The sequence below is a fragment of the Canis lupus genome, chromosome X (genome assembly GCF_003254725.2).
Source record: "Canis lupus dingo isolate Sandy chromosome X, ASM325472v2, whole genome shotgun sequence".
Taxonomy (NCBI): Eukaryota; Metazoa; Chordata; class Mammalia; order Carnivora; family Canidae; genus Canis; species Canis lupus.
The window spans coordinates 3,089,382-3,113,375 of NC_064281.1; the positions used below are offsets into that span (position 1 = coordinate 3,089,382).

Consider the following 23,994-nt stretch of genomic DNA (forward strand, 5'->3'; position numbering starts at 1 on the left):
ATGCAGAAGTACTACTATTCCCATTTACCCACATTTTTAGTTTACTAGCGCAGGGCATGCTGTTTTCGAATCTGAGTTCTGTTCTTGTTCTATGTTTAAGATTCTCTGACGAGAGGGGAGAATAGGCCCAGCCATGAGAAACTGCATCTCTTGTGAAAATCTACAGAAAAATGAGAATAGGAGCTGGGAGTGCTCTTGGAACAGAGGAGGTGGATAAAAACATGTCCGGTAGGGCAGAAAAGAGTGGGCACTGGTTAGACACAGACATAAAAATATCTTAAAGACATGATAGAGTATTTCTTCCAACTTACACTACCATCTCATAAAAATAGAAATAATCTTAAATAGTTGAATGTTTAATTTCTAAGTTCCTTCATGATTACCCTTGGCATGGGATGATCAGGTGTGAAAATAAAATCAAAAGAAAGAGACAGTGATACCTTTTCTTCAAACATGTTGGAGACAGCTGAACACTGATCATTAAAAATGTTTTCATTGAATAGATAAGATAGAGGTTAGGAAAAAGCATTCGTTTGTGTTCTGATTTTTATTTTTATGTGTGGATTTTTTTCCTTTTTGTTTCCATCTCAGTTGCTGCTCCCTTGGGAGACACCACCAAAATAACATTAAATATGGCTTATGGAATTTACATGTGAAAAGCATATACATTTACAATCTTGTCTCTGGAGAGAAAGGGATCCTTCACAATGTGGCTCACTAACTTATAAAAGATCAAAACTGTCAATTTCCCACAACATCTATATCAGTTCTATGCAGATAAGTATTTTGAGAGGAAATCAACAAAACGAAAAGGCAACCTACCGATCGTGAGATGTTTGCAAATGATATAACCTATAATGGGTTAATACCCAAAGTATATAAAGAATTTATACAATTCAATACCTAAAAATGAAATAATCTGATTAAAAATGGGCAGAGGATGTGAATAGGCTTTTTTTTTTTTTCCAAAGAAGACATCCAGATGGCCAACAGACACATGAAAAGATGCTCAACATCACTCATCATCAGGAAAATGCAAGTCAAAGCTGCAATGAGATATTAGCTCACACTTGTCAGAATGGCTAAAATCAATAACACAAGAAACAAGGGTTGGAGAGGGCATGGAGAAAAAGGAACTCTCTTGCACTATTGGTGGGAATGCAAACTAGTGCAGCCCCTTTGGAAAACAGTATGGTGGTCCCTCAAAAAATTACTAGTAGAAACAACATATAATCTAATAACTCCACTACTTCTTTGGGCATTTACCCAAAGAAAAGTAAAATACTGATTTGAAAAGATATTTGCACTCCTATGTTTATTGCAGCATTAGTTACAATAGCCAAGATATGCAGGTAGCCCAGGTGTTCATTGATAGATGAATGGATAAGGAAAATGTGGTGCAAAAAAATTATATATATATATATATATATATATATATATATAATGGAATATTATATATATAATGGAATATTACTCAGCCATAAAGAAGAATGCAATCTTGTCATGTGTCACAACATGGATGACCTATAGAGTATTATGCTAAGTGAAATGAGTCAGTCAGAGAAAGACAAATACCATACGACTTCATTTACGTGTGGAATCTAAAAAAACAAATAATGTGGAATCTACATCACTTATATCACTAATATGTGGAATCTAAAAAACAAACAAACAAACAAACAACAAAGTAGAAGTAGACCCACAATCACAGACAACAAAAAAATGGTTGTCAGGAGGGGAGGAAGATTGGGGAATGGGCAAAATGGGTGAAGGAGTGGAAGATACAGGTTCCCAGTTATGGGATGTGTAAGTCATGGGGAGGAAAGGTCCAGCACAGGGAATATAGTCAATGGTTCTGCAATAGAGTATCATGACGGATGGTAGTGACACTCTTGGTGAGCACAGCATAATATATAGACTTGTGGAATCACGATACTGTACACCTGAAACTAATGTAACAGTGTATGTCAACTCTACTTCAATAATAAAAAAAAAAACAAAATTAAAGAAAGGGGAGTAACACATGAAGTATTAGAAGAGGGAGAAGGAGAAAGAATCTCAAGCAGACCCTGCACTGAGTGTGGAGCCTGATGTGAGGCTTGATCTCATAGCCCTGAGATCGTGATTTGATCCAAAATCAAGAGTCAGACACTGAGAATCCCTCCTCCTCTCTTTTTATAAGGACCTCAGTCCTATGGGATCAGTGCTTACCCAAGGGACCTCATTTCACCTTAACCACCTCTTTAAAGACCAAACTCCATATATAGCCACATTCTAAGGCTTCAATGTACAAATTTTAGGGGCGACACAATTCAGCCCATGAGAGATACCTTGATCTGTTTTGCAAATCAAAAATGAATTTCTGAAATGTAAAAGGATTTTCAAGAATTGCACAAGAGAAAAACATAGAATTATTAAATGCAGATCTGTGTATAATCCAAAGTCCTCATTGTTTCCATATCTTATATGCTTAGTCATTTAGACCTTCATCAATGTCACAAGACTATGTAACATCATAAATATAATCAATGATTCGAAGGCAAAACAAGGGATGATGGGTTTAAACTAAACGAGAAGAAATATAGCACTAGCTAAATATGTTTGCTAAAAAATACAATTTTTAAAGCTGTCTACACACACACAGTGTTTATCAAGACTCTCCAAAAATGGATCCCTTGATAAACACTGATGCTTTCAAAGTGACCGCATAGTCTCACATGCATGGACATGCATTTTCTCCTGTTAATTATTATTTTTTTTAATTTCTAGAACATAAGTAGAGAAATGTCTCTGTAGATAGTACTTTCAGAAAACCTGAGTACTCTGCAGATATGTACAAGTTCTATGTAACAGATAGATACACCAGATGGAATTGTGCCCTTTACCACAACAGTAGCCAAATAAATAAAACAGTGGCTATCATGAAAAAGTCTTTCAAAAAAAATTGTTGATAATATGCAAATGTTGAGAAATAACTTTGAAATATGAAAATACAGCCTTTTGTGATGTCTATTTGTTAACTCTGATTATACATATTATTCTATACCCTACATATTTAAGGAAAAAGGCAGCTTTGTGACCTTCCATATCAACTGACACAAATCTATCCCATTCTTTTGAATTTTAATTGTATCTCCCTGTTCTAATAGACACTCATTTAATTGGATGTCTATAACTATATGGATGGACAATAGTTTCCAGTATTCAGTGCAAATGTCTATTTTTTATTTGAAAAAATGTTATATAAAAAAAGAAAAAATGTTATAATTATTTTAATTTCAAACAATATTATCCTTTTTGCTCATGTAATCATGTATATACTCAATACCAGCGTTATAACTGCTGGGTGCAGGATTTGCAAAACGAAGTTCCCATGTTTTTCTAAATTTTCTTCAGAAAGTTTTATCGACTGTAGCTTCTTTCAAATCTACATGAAGATATCTGAATGCCAGTCTTCCCCGAATTCTTGCAGCCTCGAGTATTATGATTAAGCTTCTAAAAGCATACCAAAATACAGGATAAAAATTTGTATTTATTGTTTCAGTTACCATTTAATTAGGAGAAAAGTTGATCAGTTTTACATATGTAATTAAATCTTGATATGACTTTCCCCACATTGGCGTACCCAAACAAAATAAATGAAATAATGGCATACATAAATATTTAAAAATTATATTGAGAAAACTTCCCAGAAATAAGACTTTCTTCTTCAGACTGATAAATCGTATTGCTGCCAGAAAAACGTGAACCTGAAATATTTTCTGAAAGTTCCATACATTCCAAAGATAGAAAGAATTCTAAAAATAATATGACATATGTACAATATGTACAAAAAATTAAAGGTAGACTTTAATTTTCAACTAAAAAATGTTCGACATTGGAAGACAGTGTAATGATGTGTGGAAAGAACTGAAGGAACACATATGGTCCAATCAGCTTACAGATAGACATGCAGAACGTCAACATGGGAAGAAATACAGACATATTTATGGGTTAGGCATTGTAGATTTTGTGAATTCTTCTGGACAAAATATTTATAGAGGGTTATATTATTTTCTATTGCTGCCATCACAAACGACTAAAATTTTATCAGCTTTACACATATCCATGCATTCCCGTGGGTCAGATAGATGAATGTAGTGTGTCTTAGCTGGTTTTCTTCATAGAGTCTCATAAGAACAAAATCAAATTTTGGGTAGTATTGGATTCCTTTCCAGAGGCTCTAGGGAAGATTCCATTTCCAGGCTCCTTCAGGTTATGGGCAGAATTGGAAGAGTAAATTCTGCTCACTCGTTGGCAATTAGTCTGGGGTGAATGTATGAATCTCAGCTTCCAGAGGCTGTTTTGTTTTGTTTTTTTACATTGGTTCCACCTAGGTAACACAGATAAAATCTCCCTATCGTAAGACCAGTTGATTAATATACATAATTAGAACATCAAGGTTATTCCTAGATTGGTGTTTGGCTGAATAATAGGGGGCACCCATCTTGTGGGTACATCTTTAGATTTCTATCACAGTTTATCTTCTGGCCCCAAGGATTCAAGGCCCTCTCAAGAGCAAAATATATTCACCCCATCTGAAGATCCTTAGAAGTCTTATCCTATTTTACCAACTCCAGAGTCCAAAATCTCTTGTAAAAAAAAAAAAAAAAAAAACAACAACAACCAAAAACCCCAAAATCTCTTGTATAGCCCATCAGCTCAGAACTCTCAAATCTTACCATCTAATTCAGAGATAGAGGAAATCTCTACATATAATAATACATCCCGGTGCACAATTCCACAGATCCATGGTCCCATGGAAAGAGAAAAATGTGTTTATGCCTAACCTACAATGATTGGGTATGCGTAGAATAACAATTGTAGACATTCTAGTTCAATTAATGGGGGTGGAGTTGCTGGTCCCAGTGCTGTTTAGAAATCTAACCAAGTAAATTCCATTAGGTTGCAAGACCTGGACATAACGTTGTGGTCCTCAGCTCTAGCCTCTAGGCCACCATCTTCCCACCATCCTAATAGCCCAAACTGGCATTTCTACTGATACCAAATTCTCGAGAACTTCGTGGGTCTCCAGTGTCTAAGGATGGACTCCATCAACCCTGAGGCTCGTCATACCACGTCTTTCCGAGATGATTTTGTCTATTTTTGGCTTCTACTGAGAGCACAATGAAATAATGCTCTTATGTTTTCTGGGTACTCTTTAGTTTCATTTGGGGGAATCTTAGAGTCTAACCCTTAATCGCCTCAAAGGATGTTTTGTGTAAAAACTTAGCCTTTTGTGACCTCCTTCCTTCCAGAAAATTGCACACATTTTAGATATGTGGCTGCATTTTGTGTAATGCTTCTTAATTTGTCTCTTTCTGTACATTTTACTATTAGCAGGAGAAAGAAAACAGGTGGTATCTTTCACCTTTTGCTTGAAAACATCTTCAGCTAAAATACAAAGATGTATATAAATATGCAAGTAAGATGACTTCCTCTTTTTTCTTAACAGCTGAGGATCATGATTATTTATATAGGATCAGCATATATTAGACATGCTTGGCGGTGTTAGGGTTCAAATATGCGACTTAAGTTCAATTAGGAAAATAATACAATCAATGAAAATCAGATGGTGAGGTGTCTGAAAAGGCAGAGGAAGTAGAATTTTCTTTATTTCACCATTTTTGATGGCAGTGATTCAAAGCATGCTGAAAATAGAGGATTAAGTAAAATATAAATATACACTGATGCACGTTACAGAAATAAAAGTCTTTGATGTAGAATATGCTCATCGCATCAACACATGTGAGGTGTCCGGTTTTATCTATTGTCACAAAAGAAGTATTCCAAAATAAAAAGCAAAAAACCCAAAGGGACTCAAATAATGAAAACAAAAGAATGGGCAAAATCCAATAAGAACAATGGGGGAAGGAAGGAAGGAGAGAGAAAGAAGCTTCTTTTGTGAACATTGAAAAAAGGTTAATTGAGTGAAAAAATAAAACAAGCATTAGCAAACAAGACAAAGAATGGTAGTTTCTAATGACCAAAAATGATTCCACAATAGAGTTTTAATTGTGAGTATCTGGACACAAAATACCACAGCATTAGTGTACATAAAATAAAACAAATACTGTAAAGAATAAAAGAGGGAAACATTCTCTGATAATTGATCTCTGTGATCAACTGATAGATCTCTGTGATAATTGAATATCCTTTGAAATCTATAAATCATCAAGAGGGATTCAAGTTTCTTTTTCGTTCCATGAAAAGTTTAGAAAATGATACATGAATAAAATGTGCTCCTTTTTGGTGTTCTATTCAGTCTGTGCCATATAAAGGTCTTTTGAGAGACAGAGCCTGAGCAGGGGAAGGAGCAGAAAGAGAGGGAGAAGCAGGGTCCCCACAGAGCAGGGAGCCCGATGCTTCACCAATTCAGCCCCACAGGTGCCCCTTTTAAAACAACTTAATAGAAAATGGGGCATCTGGGTGGCTTGGTCGGTGAAGCAGGTGACTCTTGATTTCAGCTCAGGTCATGATCTCAGGGTCCTGGCATCAAGCCCCACATCAGGCTCTGTGCTCAGTGGGGAGTCTCCTTCAGCTCTTCATCTCTAAAAAAATTAATTAATTAAAATAACTTTTAATAGATGATGATTTGTAAAACCTAAAGGGCCATTGGGCAAATCTGTATAACAATGGAACGTCCCTTAAAAGTATGTCGTAAATCAATATAGAGATTCAAGTTTCTCTTTGTTCCATGAAATGTGTAAAAAGTACGTGTGAATAAAATGTGTTACTTTTAAAATATTTTAACTTTATACAAATGAGCTTTTGCTATATTTGCTGATCAATTTTTTCACATGCCTGTATTTTCCAGAATACCTTTTCTATAGCTAGATGTTTTTCATGTCTTTAGTCTACAGTTGGGCATTGACTACCCCCTCCCCCACCATGGTTGGAAATCTGTGTATAACTCCTCCTGAAATCTTCACTAATAAGAGCCTACTGTTTACCAGAAGGCTTATAACTTAATTACATTGATTAACACACACTGCATGTTCTATGCGTTACATGCTGTATTCTTACAATAAAGTGAACTGGAGAAAACAAATGTGATTAAGGAAACCATAGGGAAGGGGACACTTGGGTGGCTCAGTTGGTAACACATGTGATTCTTGGTTTCAGCTCAGGTCATGACCTCAGGTTTGGGAGATCGAGCCCCATGTCTGGCTCTGGGCTCAGAGAGGAGTCTGCTTGAGATTCCCTCTCCCTCAAAATCAGAGAAGGTGACAAAACATGAGAGACTCCTAACTCTGGGAAATGAACAAGGGCTAATGGAAGGGGAGGTGGGTGGGGGGTGGGGTGACTGGGTGACAGGCACTGAGGGGGACACTTGACGAATGATCATTGGGTGTTATGCTATATGTTGGCAAATTGAACTCCAATAAATATGTAATACATTAGATATATGTATAAAGAGATTCCCTCTCTCTCTGGCCCCCTCCTACTTGTTCTCTCTCTCTAATAAATAAATAAATAAATAAATAAATAAATAAATAAATAATAAATCTTTAAAAAATAAAACCATAGGAAGACAAAATACATTTACAGGACGGTTTCCTATTTACTGCATGTAAGTGGACCCGCACAGTTCAAATACGTGTTGTTCAAGGATCAACTGTATTTATCTTTTAAAATATCTTTCCAGGTGGCTCGCGTTTTCCTCAGATAACTGTCTTCCCATTCCTGCTCCCAGGGGACACTGTGTAATTATTTTGCTACGGTATTTGACTATGGTGTTTCTTTTAGTAATAATTTTTTTTTCCAAGGTGTTTTCTTTATGTGATTTTTATATCCTTTCTATTCCTGTTCCCATCAGGGAGACGGATTGCCTGGATTTTTGATGGAGCAATGAAGCGTTGGATTGTCGCTTGTGTTACGGTGAGCAAGGATAGAATAAAGTCTTCAACCTTGGCACCTCGAAGCCTAGTTTTTGCATTTCCTTTACAACTGCACCTTCTCTTGTATGCTGCTGTGGAGTACCGAGGAAAATCCAGAAGCTTGTCCAGAAGATGCCAGACATTGATAACATAAGTCAGGATAATAGAAGTCACCGTGTACACGTTAGAGCCACTTTTTCCTACTCCTGGAGAATTTTGTGTGCTACCTGAGAGGTGTCAAGGTTGTGTCTCCTGTTGGTCACTTTTCTGGGTGGCTCTCCAGAATTTCTAATGCACCATTCCCACTGCGCCCTACCATCTCCTGTTTTTCATGTTTCATTGGTTTCTTTGTGTTCTCTATTACTGTTTTTAGAGACAATAATTACACACAAAATCCCATCATTTCATCATAAATTTCGATTTTCCCGCTGCACCTGTAGGTTTATATATATATATATATATTTTTTTTTTTTGCTCCAGTATCTCTACTATGTGTACCATCATCTCACTAGTCAGTTGTGATCTTGCACAGATCATAATTATAGTCCATCTCTAGCCATTTTCATGGAAGATTCCCTGGAGTTCTCCTGTGAACTAATCCAAGCTCAGGCTATCAGATCATCTGATAGGAATATGGGATGACAATATCTTTACATTTCAAAGCACGTGCTCATTACAATCTCAGGAAAGCACAATAGTCTATGGGTGGCCTCTGAAGGGCCTGTGTGTCTATATTAAAGGTCCAAAGAAAAATAAGGACATTTCTCTTTGCATTCGACTATATTGAAGAGGACATCTGCCTCCAGGAAGATGGGGGAATTGGAGCATTCCCTTCTCTGTCACTAAATGCTACTGAAACTACCAGACATCATATAAAATATACAAAGATGCTGAAATTCACAAGGAAGGCAGATCATCTAGGGGATCTGGAACCCAAGGACTAATAATGAGGTGAGTGTGTGTCTTGCTCCTCCATCCCTCCTTCCTCTTTCCTTCCTTTTTCTTCCTTTTACCTTCCATCATTCCTTCTGCTTTCTCCCTTCTCCTTTCTTACTTCCTTTTCCTTCCCTCATATGTCCCACACTGGGAGCTGAAGCAATAGCAATTCAGAAAAGGAAATAGTACCCGATTAAAAAAAAAAAAAAAGTCCTCCACGAGCTTCTCTCTAGTCAGAGGACCAGGAAAGAAGGAGCAGAGCAAGACAATACTTAAAGAAAATTATCACTCCACTCCAATCAAGCAGCCCATGAAAATTGGTGGCTTCACCCTCACCCACACCAGCAGAGCCTGAGTGAGGAACCAGCCCTCCCGGTTGGCAATGAGAAACCACTGCCACCCAAATGCATTGTATTTAGATAATATTTTTGAAATGTCAGAATTATGAGAATAGAGAACAGATGAGTGGTTTTCAGGGATTCAGAAGGTGGTTGGGGAGAAGGGGTGTGGGTGTTACTGTCACTGGGGAACAGGAAGGATCCTGGTGTGCTCGACTGTATTGACATTAATTCTCTGGGTGGGGTGCTGGAGTCAAAGTTTGCAAGGTGTTACTCTTCGAAGACCGGATAAAGGGCGTGCGGGAGCTCTATCATTTCTTACAAGTGTGCCTGAATCTGTATTTACTTCAAAATAAACTGTGAGCTTAAAATGTCCCCCGAAAGATATATGCACCCCTTGTTCACTGCAGCATTATTTACAATAGCCAAATTATAGAAGCAGCCCGAGTTCCGTTGATTAATGAATGGATAAAGAAGATGTGGTGTGTACATACACACACACACACACACACACACACATAAAAAATGAAATCCTGCCATTTGCAACAACACAAATGGATGGATGGAGAGAGTCTAATGCTCAGCGAAATAAGCCAGTCTGGAAAGATGAATATCATATGATTTCACTCATGTCAAATTTAAGAAACAAAACCAATCAACAAAGGGAAAAAAAAGGAAAAAACAAAAAACCAGAGTCAACTATAAAGAACAAGGTGATGGTCACCTGAGGGGAGGGGAGTGGGGATGGGTTAAGCAGGTGATGAAGACGAAGAGGTGCACCTGCTGTGATGAGCACTGGGTGATGTATGGAAGCCTTGAATATCGTACACTTGAAACTAATATAACACTGTATGTTAACTACACTGGAATTAAAATGAAACATAAGTAAATAAAAAAAGTCCCCTGAAATTCTTATGAATGATACTATAGCCTATTTTTCTTTATTTCCCCATGCACAGAAAAAGCAATATAAGAGAATAAGTCAAGAATAAGATCACAAATGATCACAAATGATCTTTGTCTGTTTGTGGTTGATTTAGGCTGTACTTTTGGGGCGCTGGTTTATCACCTTGTGTTTATCCTTCGTAGTCCAAATTTTCTAAAATGAAAATGCATTTCTCTCAAAAAGAAGAGGCAAAAATTCATAAAGTAGGATTTTTGCACGTATTCAACATTATATCTTATTTATTTCCCATCTTTTCCTGTTTCTGCTATCTTTTGTGATAGGTAAATATTTGACACACTTCTCCCCTGACAATGCAAAGAGCGTCATTTTTTTTTTCATCAAGGCTGAGGGATAGAGGGGAAAAAAGATGTTTTTTTAAATTTTATTTTAACCTCTATTTCTTAAATGTGATCACAAGAGCTTTCGTATTTCATTTATATAATAATCTTGAAGTGTGATAGTCACTTCTTTCTACAGATGGGCACAAGGCGGTGGAAAGACACTAACCGGGTGCCCATTGCATAGGGTTGGAGCTTGAATATATATTCCCATAACTGGCCAGGCATCAAGTCTCCATTACTTGATACGACCACAATTGACAAAATTTATCTGACTTTCTCTTGTCCTGAAAAGTGTGCAAATTGTTCCGAATAATCTTGAAATACTTCCAAATGACTTGCAGGAATACTGCCATGATAGAAGCACAAAATGTCCTAACTATTTCCATAGCCTACAAAGCATAAAGCCTGTGTATGAATCCCGCAACCGTCATGGAAATGTGGAAGGCTCAAGATAATTCTTAACATTTTAGGCTGAGGATAGTTTTCTCTACTTCTGCACTCACTTTTTTTTTTTAATTGCTGAATGTATTGTATGTTTTCAGAGCATCGGTGTAGAGGTCCGGACTGATTATAGCTTAGTTTGTGAGGGATGATAAATTGAAAGGTTTACAGCAGCACCTATCAGCAGGATCTAACAGTTACTCTGTTTTGACACCAAGCGGTTCATGGAAATTAGTAAAAAATCAAAATAAGTATTCCCAACCTAAAACGATGTATTTCAGACCCATACAAGGCATTTACATCTGTGAAATTTGGTGCTGGAAGGGACTGTGGGAATCCCGATTCCCAGGCACCCTCTTGATTTTGGGAAAGGGCACATCACAGATAGTGACCCCTCCTGGCTCACTATGTAGGTTATTACGTAGTTGACCCCTACAGAAAGAAGGGTTAGGTATAGAGTATTTTCCCTAAGAGGTTTTGGACCTACCTGGTGATAAAAAAAATTTTGTTTGCCGCCATCAAGAATCTCTTCTAAATAAAAATCTGTGAATTCCCAAGATGATCACTAAGGACAAGGCTGTTTCTGAGACCGACCGACCTGGCAAGAGCAGGATTCCAGGCACTGAGGATCTTTGTTCTTAGAAGTTGCCTTGAAATACGTGTGACTCCAGGTCCAGACAGATGCGAGTGTGCAAGTACTTTATTTGCTCTTCTCACATGTATCCTCACATCTTAGGATATTGGCATTGAGCAAGGCTGAGGACCACGTGGGAAAAGGAGAACAGAACCGAGCCACGCTATCCTACCTCACAACGGGAAGCCACATGCCATTCATACTTGGCCAACTCTCCAACCAGCCCAAATAGATAATGGAAGCTCTACTTCTTTCAACACGCGGTGCTTTCCCAGCGAAAGTTTATTCCAGATAAACTTCATTTTCCCCAAACGCTTATTTCCCAGAAGTGATTTAGCTGGCCAGTGATGCTAAATCCATCCCTACAGACTTTGGCAACAAGTGACCATGAACTGGCTCTCCATGCACCTGCTCTTCCCATATTACTCAGGATCCTGGCAGCGGTAGGTTTGAATCCAGGTGTAGACGTGCATGGGTCTGTGTGTGTGTTTATTAAAAAAACAACAAAAAACAAGAATGCCAATAATCAGCATTTCCAGCCTGGAGTACAAAATACACCCATGTTATTTTGATCTATTTTTATTTAATCCCTATTTATTCCCTCGGGGTTGATGGAGAAACCAGTCCTTGGATATATTGTTTGTTCACACTGAAAGAGCAGTAAATCTCTAGGAGCAGAGGGGGGATGAGTGTGAACCATACCTGGATCCATTCACACCTCTTCACCCATTACACCATCCATCCTTCTCAGATACCGCACTACCTGCAATTCAAAAACGCAGAATGAAATCACGTCTGGCCGCTAATATCAGCTTAAATGTACTAACCTAATTGCCCACAGACAGACTGAGTAATAAATTGGATCTGCGACCCTTAAATTCAAGATCAAGGCATCTACTGCTAATTTGGCAGCTCCTGACATTTCCCAATCTCTGTAACATCATGCAAATGAAAAAGTAGGTGTGGGTAATACTAAGCCTTAAGGACTGTGATATTTAAAAATAATCTCGGTAGATGGAGTTATTAACAGTCACTTGGAAAGAAACAGTCTTTGTGACAAAAGGAGCCTTAGCGACCCATGATGACTCAATTTTGGGGAAAAATTTGAATGGAAAATGAGGTTTTGGAAAGTCGGATAACAACCATCCATATGAAAAAATTTCAAAACTCAGAAATGTCATAATAGATTCCTCAAGGAGAATTTAAGCACCTAAGACATTTAAAATATTATTGATAACAATTAAGGGAGGAAAAATGGGTTTTCAGTTCTATCTTATAGTAATATATTGTTTTAAAAAAGACCTCAGAATCGCTTTTAATTGGTCTCACAGTGGTCCTTAATGATTTTCCTTTTACTAAAACCTAAAATCTGTCCCATTTTGGCTTGATTTATCTGGAATGATGTTTAAAGGTGACTTCTCTCCTCCTTGAATTCCCTCTTCCTGTGGCTTCTGTAATTTTTGCCCCATTATCATCCTACCATTGTTTTAAAATAAATTTTATTATTATCATTTGAGAATGGTTTTAGATTTACAAAAGAGAGAGAGAGAGAGAGAGGGAGAGAGGAAAATAGTACAGATAGGCTTATCTACCCTAAACCCAGTTTCTGCCATTTTGGTAATATAGAATATTTGTTACAATGAACAAAATAACTTTGATACATTATTCTTAACTAAAGTCTGTACATAATGACCCATTTTGTGTGAGTTTTAGGACCTCACATTACATTCGGTTGTCATGTATCCTTCTATTGCTCTTGACAGTCTCTCAGATGGCATGTGTTTGTGATGACCTTGACATCATCAAGGACCTTAAAGAGTCCAAGTCAGGTGTTTTATGGCAGGTCCTTCTAATGGGATTTGTCTGGTGTGTTTCTCATGATTAGACTAAGGTTATAGGTTTCAGGGAAGACTGTCGAGGTTAAATTCCATTTCCATTCCATCACGTCAAGGGTACAAGACCCTAAACCTGACTACTTGGTACTGTTGGCTTTTGTCAGCTGGCTGAAGTTGTGTTTGTCAGGATTCTCCACTACAAAGTCACTGATTTCCCCTACTTTCTATACAATGTTCTTTTGAAGGAAGTCCCCACATGGCTCACATGTAAGGGGTAGAGAGTAATCCACTTCCTTGAGGGTGTATCTACATAAATTATGTGGAATTCTTCTGTAAAGTACATGTGTCTATTCTCTCATTCGTTATTTTTTCAATCGTGTATTTCTATCAGTATGGATTAATGGATATTTAATTATGCTTAGGGTTAAAAGACCGTATTATTTAAGACCTTATTATTTATTATTTATTTCATTATTTATTATTATTATTTTTTAATTATCCTTATTATTAAAAGACCTTATTATTTTTTTAAAAGCTTATTCATGAAAGACACAGAGAGAGAGGTAGAGACATAGGCAGAGAGAGAAAAGCAGGCTCCCTGCAGGGAGAGAGCCTCTCTGTGTCTCTCATGAATAAATAAAGAAAATCTTTTAAAAAATAAAAAGACAAAAACACAATTTAGCTCTTCTTGACTTCAAGACATTGAAAAGCAGTTGCATGTCCTCAAATATAAATGTGCAACCTTTGCACAATCTTCCTTTTTGTTGTCTTTGTCCAGCACAGTTATACAGCCATATCGATGTTTTTAGTGGATGTTCTCTCTTCCTGAGGCTCTTGACTCAACTGAAATGTTCAGAACCCTTAATATCTAATTGTCATTAACATCATCCTGCCATTTGTGTATGTATATATGCATATTTATGGTTTCTATTTTCCATTCATCATTTTTTGGCAGTTTCATCAATATTCTCCAGGCTTTATGAAGGATTCTTTGCAGTGCCTGGCTGGCTCAGTTGGAACAGCATGTAACCTTTGATCTCAGGGTTGTGAGTTCAAGCCCCACACTGGGTGTAGGGATTACAAAAAAATAAATAAGCTTAAAAAAAAAAAAACCAAAGAATTCTTTGTCGTCACATTCTTGTTAATTCTCTAAATTGCATGCTTGAGTCCTATACCACCGATTTATGATTTCTACTTTGTCTGCTCTACTATCTCAGTAGATACTTGGCCATCAGTTTAACTTACTTTTTTAAGAGAGATTTTATTTATTTAATAATGAGAGACACAGACAGAGGCAGAGACATAGGCAGAGGGAGATGCAGGCTCCCTGATGTGAGACTTGATCCCAGGACTCCGGGATCAACACTTGAGCCCCAAGGCAGATGCTCAATGACTGGGCCACCCAGGTGCCCCTTTAACTTATTATTAATACAATTATTTTAGACTCTGTCTGTTTCCCACTAATAATTATTTTAGCCAGTCATTTTGTATACATTTGTACTGATTCAAAACATTTTATTTTATGGAAAAAATGCAAAATATGAATGTTTATATAATTGTCTCATATCTATACATCTGTAGGAAAATTATTAAAAATGAAATGTGTAGGTTTAAGAAAACACTAAAGCTGCTTAGCTCCTGCTAAAGCACCAGGGGAAATGGACATTCTCATAACAACTAGGAAGGGCAAACTGGGCAGCTCATTGAGACTTCTTTCACAAGAAATTTTGATTGTTACACAGGTGATTCATTAAAGAGAACCTTGACACATCTTAATTTGTTTTTTAGGCATGTGACTGAACATCTTTTTACCGTTTACGGGGCATATGAATCACCTCATTAACTCTTGTTTCAATCATTAACCAGTTTTGATGTGTTCATCGTTGTAAGGCTAGGTTTGAGTCTTTTACGTCCTATCCCTCCTTCATTGTGGACAGGACATTTCAAAGCCTGTGAGGAGGTGCAATGTGCATTAGATGCTTGGAGGTAGTGTTATAAAAGCAAAGAGAAGTCCTAGACTCCTATGCTTCCAACCCAAGGCCTTCTTGAAGAAATAAAGACAACCATTCCTGGGGCACCTGGGTGGCCCAGTCAGTTAAGCATCCAGTTCTTGATTTTGACTCTGGTCATGATCTCAGGGTCATAAGATCGAGCCCTGTGTGGGGCTCTGCACTCAGTGTGGAGTCTGCTTGTCCCTTTCATTCCCTCTCTCTTTCCCCACTTTCTCACTCTCTAAAACAAACAAATAAATCTTTAAAAAAATAAAAACAAAGACAACCATCCCTAAAAATGTCTCAACACTTGCACCCTCATTTTGGTGCCCTAAGAAAAGGTTAGAGTCCTTCTCAAGCATGTACGTGTGCACATGCACACACACACTTCATGTCCCAGTATTTTTTTAGAAACTATATTAGGAAAAAATATATATATATATATACAATGATCAAAGAATCTTGAAATGAATGAATTAAAGAAAGAAATCAGTCCAAAAACAGAGCTATAGATTACTCATCTTTTGGAATTACGAAAAGGAGCTTAAGATAATTATTATAAATAAAAGTGCAACAGAAAAAGGTAATTATGAGTGAAAACTAGGGGAATTTCAGGAGAATCTAGGGCATCATAGAAAAGAAAATATTCTTGGGATCCCTGGGTGGCGCAGCGGTTTGGCACCTGCCTTTGGCCCGGGGCGCGATCCTGGAGACCCAGGATCGAATCCCACATCGGGCTCCCAGTGCATGGAGCCTGCTTCTCCCTCTGCCTGTGTCTCTGCCTCTCTCTCTCTCTCTGTGTGACTATCCTAAATAAATAAAATTAAAAAAAAAAGAAAAGAAAATATTCTAAAAGTGAAAAAAATTATGTGAAGTCAATTTACTATCTAGAAATCACAGGAGACTCTATACAACAGAAGGATCAATGAAATTGAAAAGCATAAAGAAAACAGTAAAACCGAAAAGAGCTAAATATAGGACTCTATAACCAATTACTTTCATAAATAAGGTGAAATAAAGGCATCTTCTAATAAATGTGGAATTTGTCCGCAGACCTAGCTGGAAGAAGCTGGCTAGCTGGAGGTCAATTATAGAAAATGAGGTGTAGCTCTGCAGAACGGAATGAAAATCACCAGAAATGTAGATATGTGGGTAAAAGCACACACTATTTAAATAAACACAGCCTTGCTTTAAGACCATGACCAAACAACGTAAAATATATTGTAAGGTCTGTGACATTTGCACAAGTGTATTTCACAAGTGCACCAGGAATGACTTGAGGGAAGTAAATAGAATTATACTCTTACAGGTTTCTTAACTTGCATAATAAATCACATAGTATCTTTTTCTTTTTTTTTTTTAATCAAGCTTCACCATCTAAGACTGATATTGCCATCACTGGATGGCACTCCTGAAAAAATTAGAAATAGCAAATAAAAATATTATTTTTAAATAATAAACTATGAAAATGGAATAGCAAAAAACTCAGAAGAATGAGAAAAGAAGTAACAGAGAGACAAATCACAGAAGAGACAATGAAGTCAAGCTGACCCACTGAAATACAACCAGATCAGACTTTAATTACATTGTGTGAAATGAAATAAACAGCCCATTTAAAAGACCGATTGTCAGAATGATAAAGAAGCAAGACCCTGCTATATGCTCTTTATTTTAAAATGTGTTTAAATAATAAGACAAACACACACAAAAATTACAAGACACAGGTTGAAAAGTATTAAGGTGGGAAAAATGCCATAACAACACAATAAGGAATTGGGGTGGCTCTTGGAATCTCCTAACCAGTGAATATAAAGATAAGGACTCTTGTCAGAGATAGACTGGGTCTTATTGGAGGAAAAAAAAGAGTGAAATGAATGATCAGGAAGGCGTAATGATTTTTAAACACGTATGGACCTATTTACAGAGCTTCAGTGCATATGAAGCAGGCCTGGTTGCATTCAAGGGAGGGAGGGAGGGGAAGAAACAGAGATTCAAACCCTAGTTGGGGATTTCAAGGTCACATTGTCAGGAAATAAGTTCACTTTCACAGGCGAGATGATGTTAAATGTGACATGCATGTGTGTGCTATCTGTTCAGGTGATTTTATCATTTATACTCCCTAAAATTTCCGAGTTCTCTTAAAGTTTCTACTACTGCCTAAAAAGCACTGGAGTCATGTTTACTGTAAATGCTTGGTAGACTGTTTCCTGTGAAGTCGTCTGGGTAAACTGCATCTTTGAAGTGGTGGAGATCCTTTCAACCATCCTTTATATTATTCAAACAAAAGGAGTTACAGATTATATGTGATTTTGGATTGATTTAAACCAGTTTTATTACCCCAGCATAGTTATTTCTTTTAAATGTATTGTTTGCTTGCTCTGGAACATGTCACTGAATTTCTTATATTTCTATTTCCCCCTTGTCATTTCTTAACTGTCACTGTGGCTTTTGCCCTTCTTCTTTTTTTATTTTTAAATATATAGTGAGAACATCTATGTTTTCTCCAAAAATTACATTTGGGATTCACTAGGTCCTACATTATTATTTTTTTTCTACACCAGTTCTTTTTTTTTTTTCTTCTGCTTTTGTCTTTGCTTTCTTCAGGGTTGGCTCAACTATACCAGTTTCGAGTTTCACGATAATTACACACATTGCTGTGCTTGGGTTTAAAGTGCCTGAAGTAGAGATGGAGGAGGAAAGGTTTTCAAAGAGCTGGAATTTCTCTGGAGGAAGAGTAACAGGGGCAAGAGTTATGATTTCTGTATGGTTTTGTCTTCTTGTTTTCTGGATGGAGACTCTCCTCTCTCTGTCAGGAGTGTGTCTCTGTGAACAACTGTGTAGCTGATTGAAAACAACATCTAACACCTCAGGGTTCCTGCAGGGGGACTTTCCAACTCTGGAAAGATGTTCTATAGAGATAGGCATGGAAAGGTACAAGAGATGTCAAACAGTTTAAGTATCCCAGGACATGGTGCTCTAAGCATGTACCTCTTGATATGTAGAGAGGATAATAATAATAATTATTATTATTATTATTCCTGAAGCTAACAACACAAGTGGAAGCTGAACAATCAAGGGTACCCACCCACACTTGCTGTAATATCAGATTCACCTAGAGCAAGTTGCCATGTCACAGAGCTCATTTTGTCCTAAATGTCACATTCCCTGCCCAAACGTCCCACTTTGCAGAGGAAATGGCTTGGCTACTAGCATGGAAACCTAACCAGCCTACTAGCCAAGACCACCAGCCACTTAGAAGGACTCTAATCCCACTGGCCCAGGAGATACCTACAGTCCCAGCAAGTGACAGCTAACTCTCCTCCCAACACGTGAGAAAATGGGACAAACAGCAATCTTGCGACCCCCTGATTTCCCAGACACTAGATAACGATGGCAGGTTCCGCAAGCACCCCAAAGCGTACTCTCAGAAACATGAACCACAAGCTCTTAATGACCTCCTAAAAATGGGTTATGGAGGAAATCCCAGCAAACAACCCTACAGTTCAGACTAAGTGTATCCAGTGAATATTCATCCTATAAACACAAAACAAAAGGTACCTCGGTAAGGACTCTGTGCTCTTAAAACATACCCAATATGGGAGCCACAGAAAATTAAAAGAGGTCACCAACTATTGAGAATATGAGCCCCAGAAAGGTGCCCCAGCCTCGGGCATAATGAGACCTCTGTAACCCCACAACGAAGAGGGTGGACAAGAGGAGCCAGCACCATATCCCAGGTGCACCCTGGCTAGAACTGCTCCAGCGGATCTGACAGGTGCTGGAAGGTACCAGAGATCCCATGGTCTGGGTGCAGGTGACATTTCACACAACAGAAAACACCAGCTATTGAGAGACAGGAGATGAGTGTCTCCAAGATTTGAGTCTAAGTTGAGTGTCAAACCATCTCACAGAGCTCACCAGTCACAAAAAATCTCCTTACGGTAAAAGCATGCAATGCCTTACTGACCCTCAGGGAGCTGCCTGAGGACGTGGGCTCAAGTGCTCACCCCAAAGGGAGGCTAAGGTCTCCTCCCGCAGCTTGCTGGGAGACCTGGATTCCTGGTCTAACTTCTGCTTCTTGTGTGGAGTCAGCTGTGTGATCAAAGCCCAGTCAGAAGCGGGATCCGGGCACTGGGGACTATAGGACAGGTTTTATTATTTCAGCTCACTGCGTCTGTCGTCACCTGCCTCTTAGAGTTCTGCTGTCTGGGGAGGATGAGGAGGAGAAGGTCAAGGACGGCAGTCAGGGCAAGGGTAAGGGAGGAAACAAGGATTTCCAGGTTATTCTAAAGCAAATCACATGTCGCTGATGCCTTAAAGGATGTAGTCCAAGAGCAGCCTCAAAGAGAAAAGGAATCAGGGTCTGCAAGGGGTCTGGACCAGGTGGTAGGAGGAAGTTAGACTCCTGAGCGGAAGGAGAGAGAGGCCACCCTGTCATGTCCGGCTTCTGTCCCATTCCCCCTCCACCTGCAGGATATCAGAGGTTCTGGGCTTCTCCCTTCCTTACGACCACAGCTGCCTGCGGGCATCACCGTCAGGCAGGAAGGCAGCAGGTGCTGTTGTGTAGCGGGCCCCACGCTACATACTGCAAGGAGGCGTGAACATGCAGAGGCCGCCCCGTTGAACCACCACGTGCATGCACACCCTCACCTCTCGTCCATCGTAGCAGAAAGCCAACGACATGTCAGGCATTACTCTCTTGCCCTGTAGGATGAGCTTATTGGGAGCCCACAGCTTAGTCAGAGGGTGAGGTACCAGTCCCTTGAGGAGGAGGAGGGAGCCATGCTTCTCAAACTGTAATATGCAATCACCTGAGGTACTTGGCGAAGTCCAGGTTCAAATCTAGGGTGTCTAGGATGGACCTTCACACTCGGCTGTGTCACATCCCACGGGATGCTGAGGTTCTTTGCACCCCACTTTGCACCCCAGCAAGGAGAGGAAGCAGCATTGTAAAATGCGCCTGGTGTCAGAGTTGCCTAGAAGGCGTGTTCAAGCTCCGCTCTCTTCCCTGAGTTGTTGAATCAACACTCTGGGAAAGGGCCTAAGAATCTGCATCTCCAAGCCCACATGTGGAGGACCACTGAAAGGCCCAGAGCAGGGGTTTTCGGTCTTGACTACTCAACAGAAGAACCTGTAAAAACTACCACGGAGGTGGGCTCACCCACTTTCCCTGCATTAACCGAGCTTGTAGGTTGTAAACCATTCCAGGCGATGCACACGTACAGTCAACACTGGGAATCGTTCTGTTGGACTTTTTCTTGGTTCAGGAGTCATGAAAGGTCATCTGTATCAGACCAGCTGTGTGGGAGACTGGGCGTCAGGGACAGGATAGACGCCCTGAGCATCAACTTGCATGGCCGGGCCGCTCTTGAGGCATCGCCCGCCATGGCTACTCCTGGTCCCCGCTTCCTCTGCGTCTGGCCCACCAGGCAGCTCAGGGACAGGTTCTATCATCTCACTGCAAATGCCTCCAGTCCAGGGGCAATCTGACTGCTCCATGCCCAAGCGCGATTTTGCATCTAGATATATATTTAATCCACTTGGAGATTTGAATGAGAAAGAAAATATATTTCTAATTTCCCCAGAGTCAGTTCTCTGTTGTACCTATAAATCCATTGTCTGAAAATTAATCGCTGGTAAAGTTAACCTTTTTTTTTTTTTTTTCCAATTTGAACATTTTCCTTACTAACATGATGGTCTTTGTCATATAGAGTCTCCAAATGTAAAAGCAGGGCTTAGGGAGACTTTTGTGCTTCACAATCCTGTGAACGTGGACAGTTTTCACAATGCACTGAATTTCAACTGTTTGCTTCGCCTTGGTCTTCCTCCTCCTCCTCTTCATTTTGTTCCCCATTTGGGAATAGCAATGACAGTACCCACCCGGCAGCGCTGTGAAGTTAAAATGGGTTAGCAAGCCCCAGTTGTCCCCAATCCATTGTAGAGCGTCAACAGGTGACAGTCATTGTCCTGACTTCCTCTGATCCTTTAAAGGGTGCATAGTGACGTTCCTGTAGCAAGTGACTGGTCTCTTTATGTATAATTGAGGTGAACTTGTCTAGAATCTGGAGTCTGAGGCACTGTCTCCTGTCCTTCACCCCATCTTCATTCCTCAGCTCACAGCTACCTGGCTTTGACCTCTGTCCTTTCACAAAACTCACAAAGACCACCAACCAAGTTCATTACCTCCATTTAGGGCTCTTCTTGCCTGGTCATTTCGTTTCCTTCAAATTTCTACTGTGAACACCCCCATACAACTGGCATTATTTGTACCCTTCTGCCTGTTCCCCCAACATGCACCTTATGTGGCGGGGCACTCCTTCCTTTAATCGAGGCACTTCTTGCTCCTGGATCTTTGTGGCTGGAGGGGAAAGACGGACAGTTGTCAGGAGAACGTTGGCCGATGGAAGTCACGGTGAGCATCGGAGCTCCTTTCTGGTCTCAGACTGACCCGGCTGCCTCAGCATCACAGAGTTCATCCTACGTTGTAGGCAGCCGTCATTCTCCTTAACAATAGAACGGAGCGATGATCTTAGGTATTGTGAAAAGCCGAGGAAGGTTCCTCTGTCTGGCAGAGTAGGAGAGAAAGAACGATTACTCCTTAATAGAACAGTCTAGGCAGAACTAAGCATTCCACTTTAATGGGGATTTGGAAGCGGGCCAAGATTTTTACTTTCCCATTTGCCATTATTCAGCCTTCACGAGTCCATAAATAATACTCAAAGGTATCGCATCAAAATGGCTTCCAATCTTGGTGTAATCAGAGGACCGGGGCTTCCTAACAAGCTGAGGCTTCCCAGGTTTCTTCATAACTGTTAATCACGTCCAACCTGTCTCTGCTTGTGCAGTTCCATAAGTGAGGGCCATCTTGATTGTGTGATGCCATTGAATCTCCTGGCTTGGCACTTTCCCAGAATCAGTGAAGTCATGTTTGACCCTCAATGGCAAGGATGGGATGCCTCCGCTCCAACTTGTCTTTTCATTCAAAGCATGGCCAGGCTTTGCAACAAGAAACCTTGATTTTTTTCCTTCTTGGGCGCTGATGAATGGTTCTTTATTCCTCATAGTTAGTGACAGGAGGTGGGAGACCACAGAATAGCTGCGATATCCCCAGGAGAAGAGTTAGGAGTCCGTAGTGTTCTCTCTTTTTCACTCATTGTCTCTCTCTCTCTCCTAATACAAGCCAAGGGTTACTTGTTTCTTCTGACGCAATGGTTCTCAAACTTGACTGTACGTCTTCATCACCGGTAGCATTCACTACATTATATATGGTTGGATTGAACCTCCACCTTCTGGAATGGAGCTTGAAGCTCTCATTTTTAGCAAGTTCTCATAGGATGCTATGCTGCTGGCCTGCGGACTATAGTTGGAGAATCAATGATCTGTTTCCTGTGTTCTGTCCACGACTATCACCCTTTCTCCTCTTTCTTACATAAAGCCATATGGTCTATTCTGCATAATTTACCAAGGTAGGAATTATCTTGTTAATGCTTTGCAAAGCTATGGAAACATTCAGATAGCCAACGTGCATCTGTTCCACGGTACTGAACCTTTCTCGAGTGACAGTGTACAGCCTAGGTCTGTGACCGCGTATTTGATAAATGGGTCTGCGTCTTCAGGATTTCTGAATTTAACTTCCTCTTATCCAGTAGCAATTTCCACATCTAAAGGGTTCACAATCTTCACAAAGCAGTTTGCTTTGATGGCAACAGAACTCAATCTTGTATGTCTTCCTTCGCTAAGACAAATGTTAGGATCTTTTCCTACTGTGGTGACCTTAATTAGGTACATTCCTGAAACAGAAGTACATACAAGAAAGTCTACAAGCCAAAAAGTAACTGATGAAAAAACGAATTTTTGCATTCCATGCATGCTTCGTATCTAAGGCAAGTGAAAATGACACGAGATCTTTTCCTGCAATGTGTGCCTCCATGAGTTCTTGTCTGTATTCCTACCAGAATCACATCATGCAGTATATTCCCTGAGCTCAAAGCTGGGCTGCTAACTGATGATAGAATTCTTTCCCTCTGACTCATCTAAATGGCACACAAACCCACATATCCATCAATTACTTGTGTTCTTTGAGTGAAACTTATTTCTTGGCATCAGGGTGGAATTTGTGCTCAGTCGCTACTATCTCTGCATACAGTTAAATCCATGAGCTCTCCTAAACGGCAGAACAGTTCTACTCCGTGTGAAGTGATAAAACATTAAAATGTCATTTACAAAAAAAAAAAAAAAACAAACTAAAAAAATAAAATAAAATGTCATTTACTTGTGGGCATAGATGGCTTGACAAGGAAATGGACAGGTGTCCCTAACTGGAGCTGAATATTCCATGAGAACTCCCCCCCATGTAGTTACCACTAGTACAAACAATCCGTGGAGATGAGAGAACCAATCCTTACCTCTCGGCTCCCGTCCAATTTGTGGATAATGTGCAATGGGGCAGCCACGGAATTATCTATATTGCTTTACTCCATGGATCTGCCCATAAGTTCATGGTCAATACAATTTGAACTTGTACGTCGGCCAGGAGTGGACCACAGACCTTAGCTGAGTGTCACCAGTGTCCTTTTACAAGTGTCATGTTGCAAGATACGTGGCCAGAATAAA

At 39.5% G+C, this 23,994-nt stretch overlaps 1 long non-coding RNA gene across 1 annotated transcript in view; it reads right to left on the reverse strand.

The window, feature by feature from the left end:
* The window catches only part of LOC118353654 (uncharacterized), a 38,969-nt gene that overhangs the window by 11,835 nt on the left and 3,140 nt on the right, over nt 1–23,994 (reverse strand). The window lies entirely within an intron of this gene.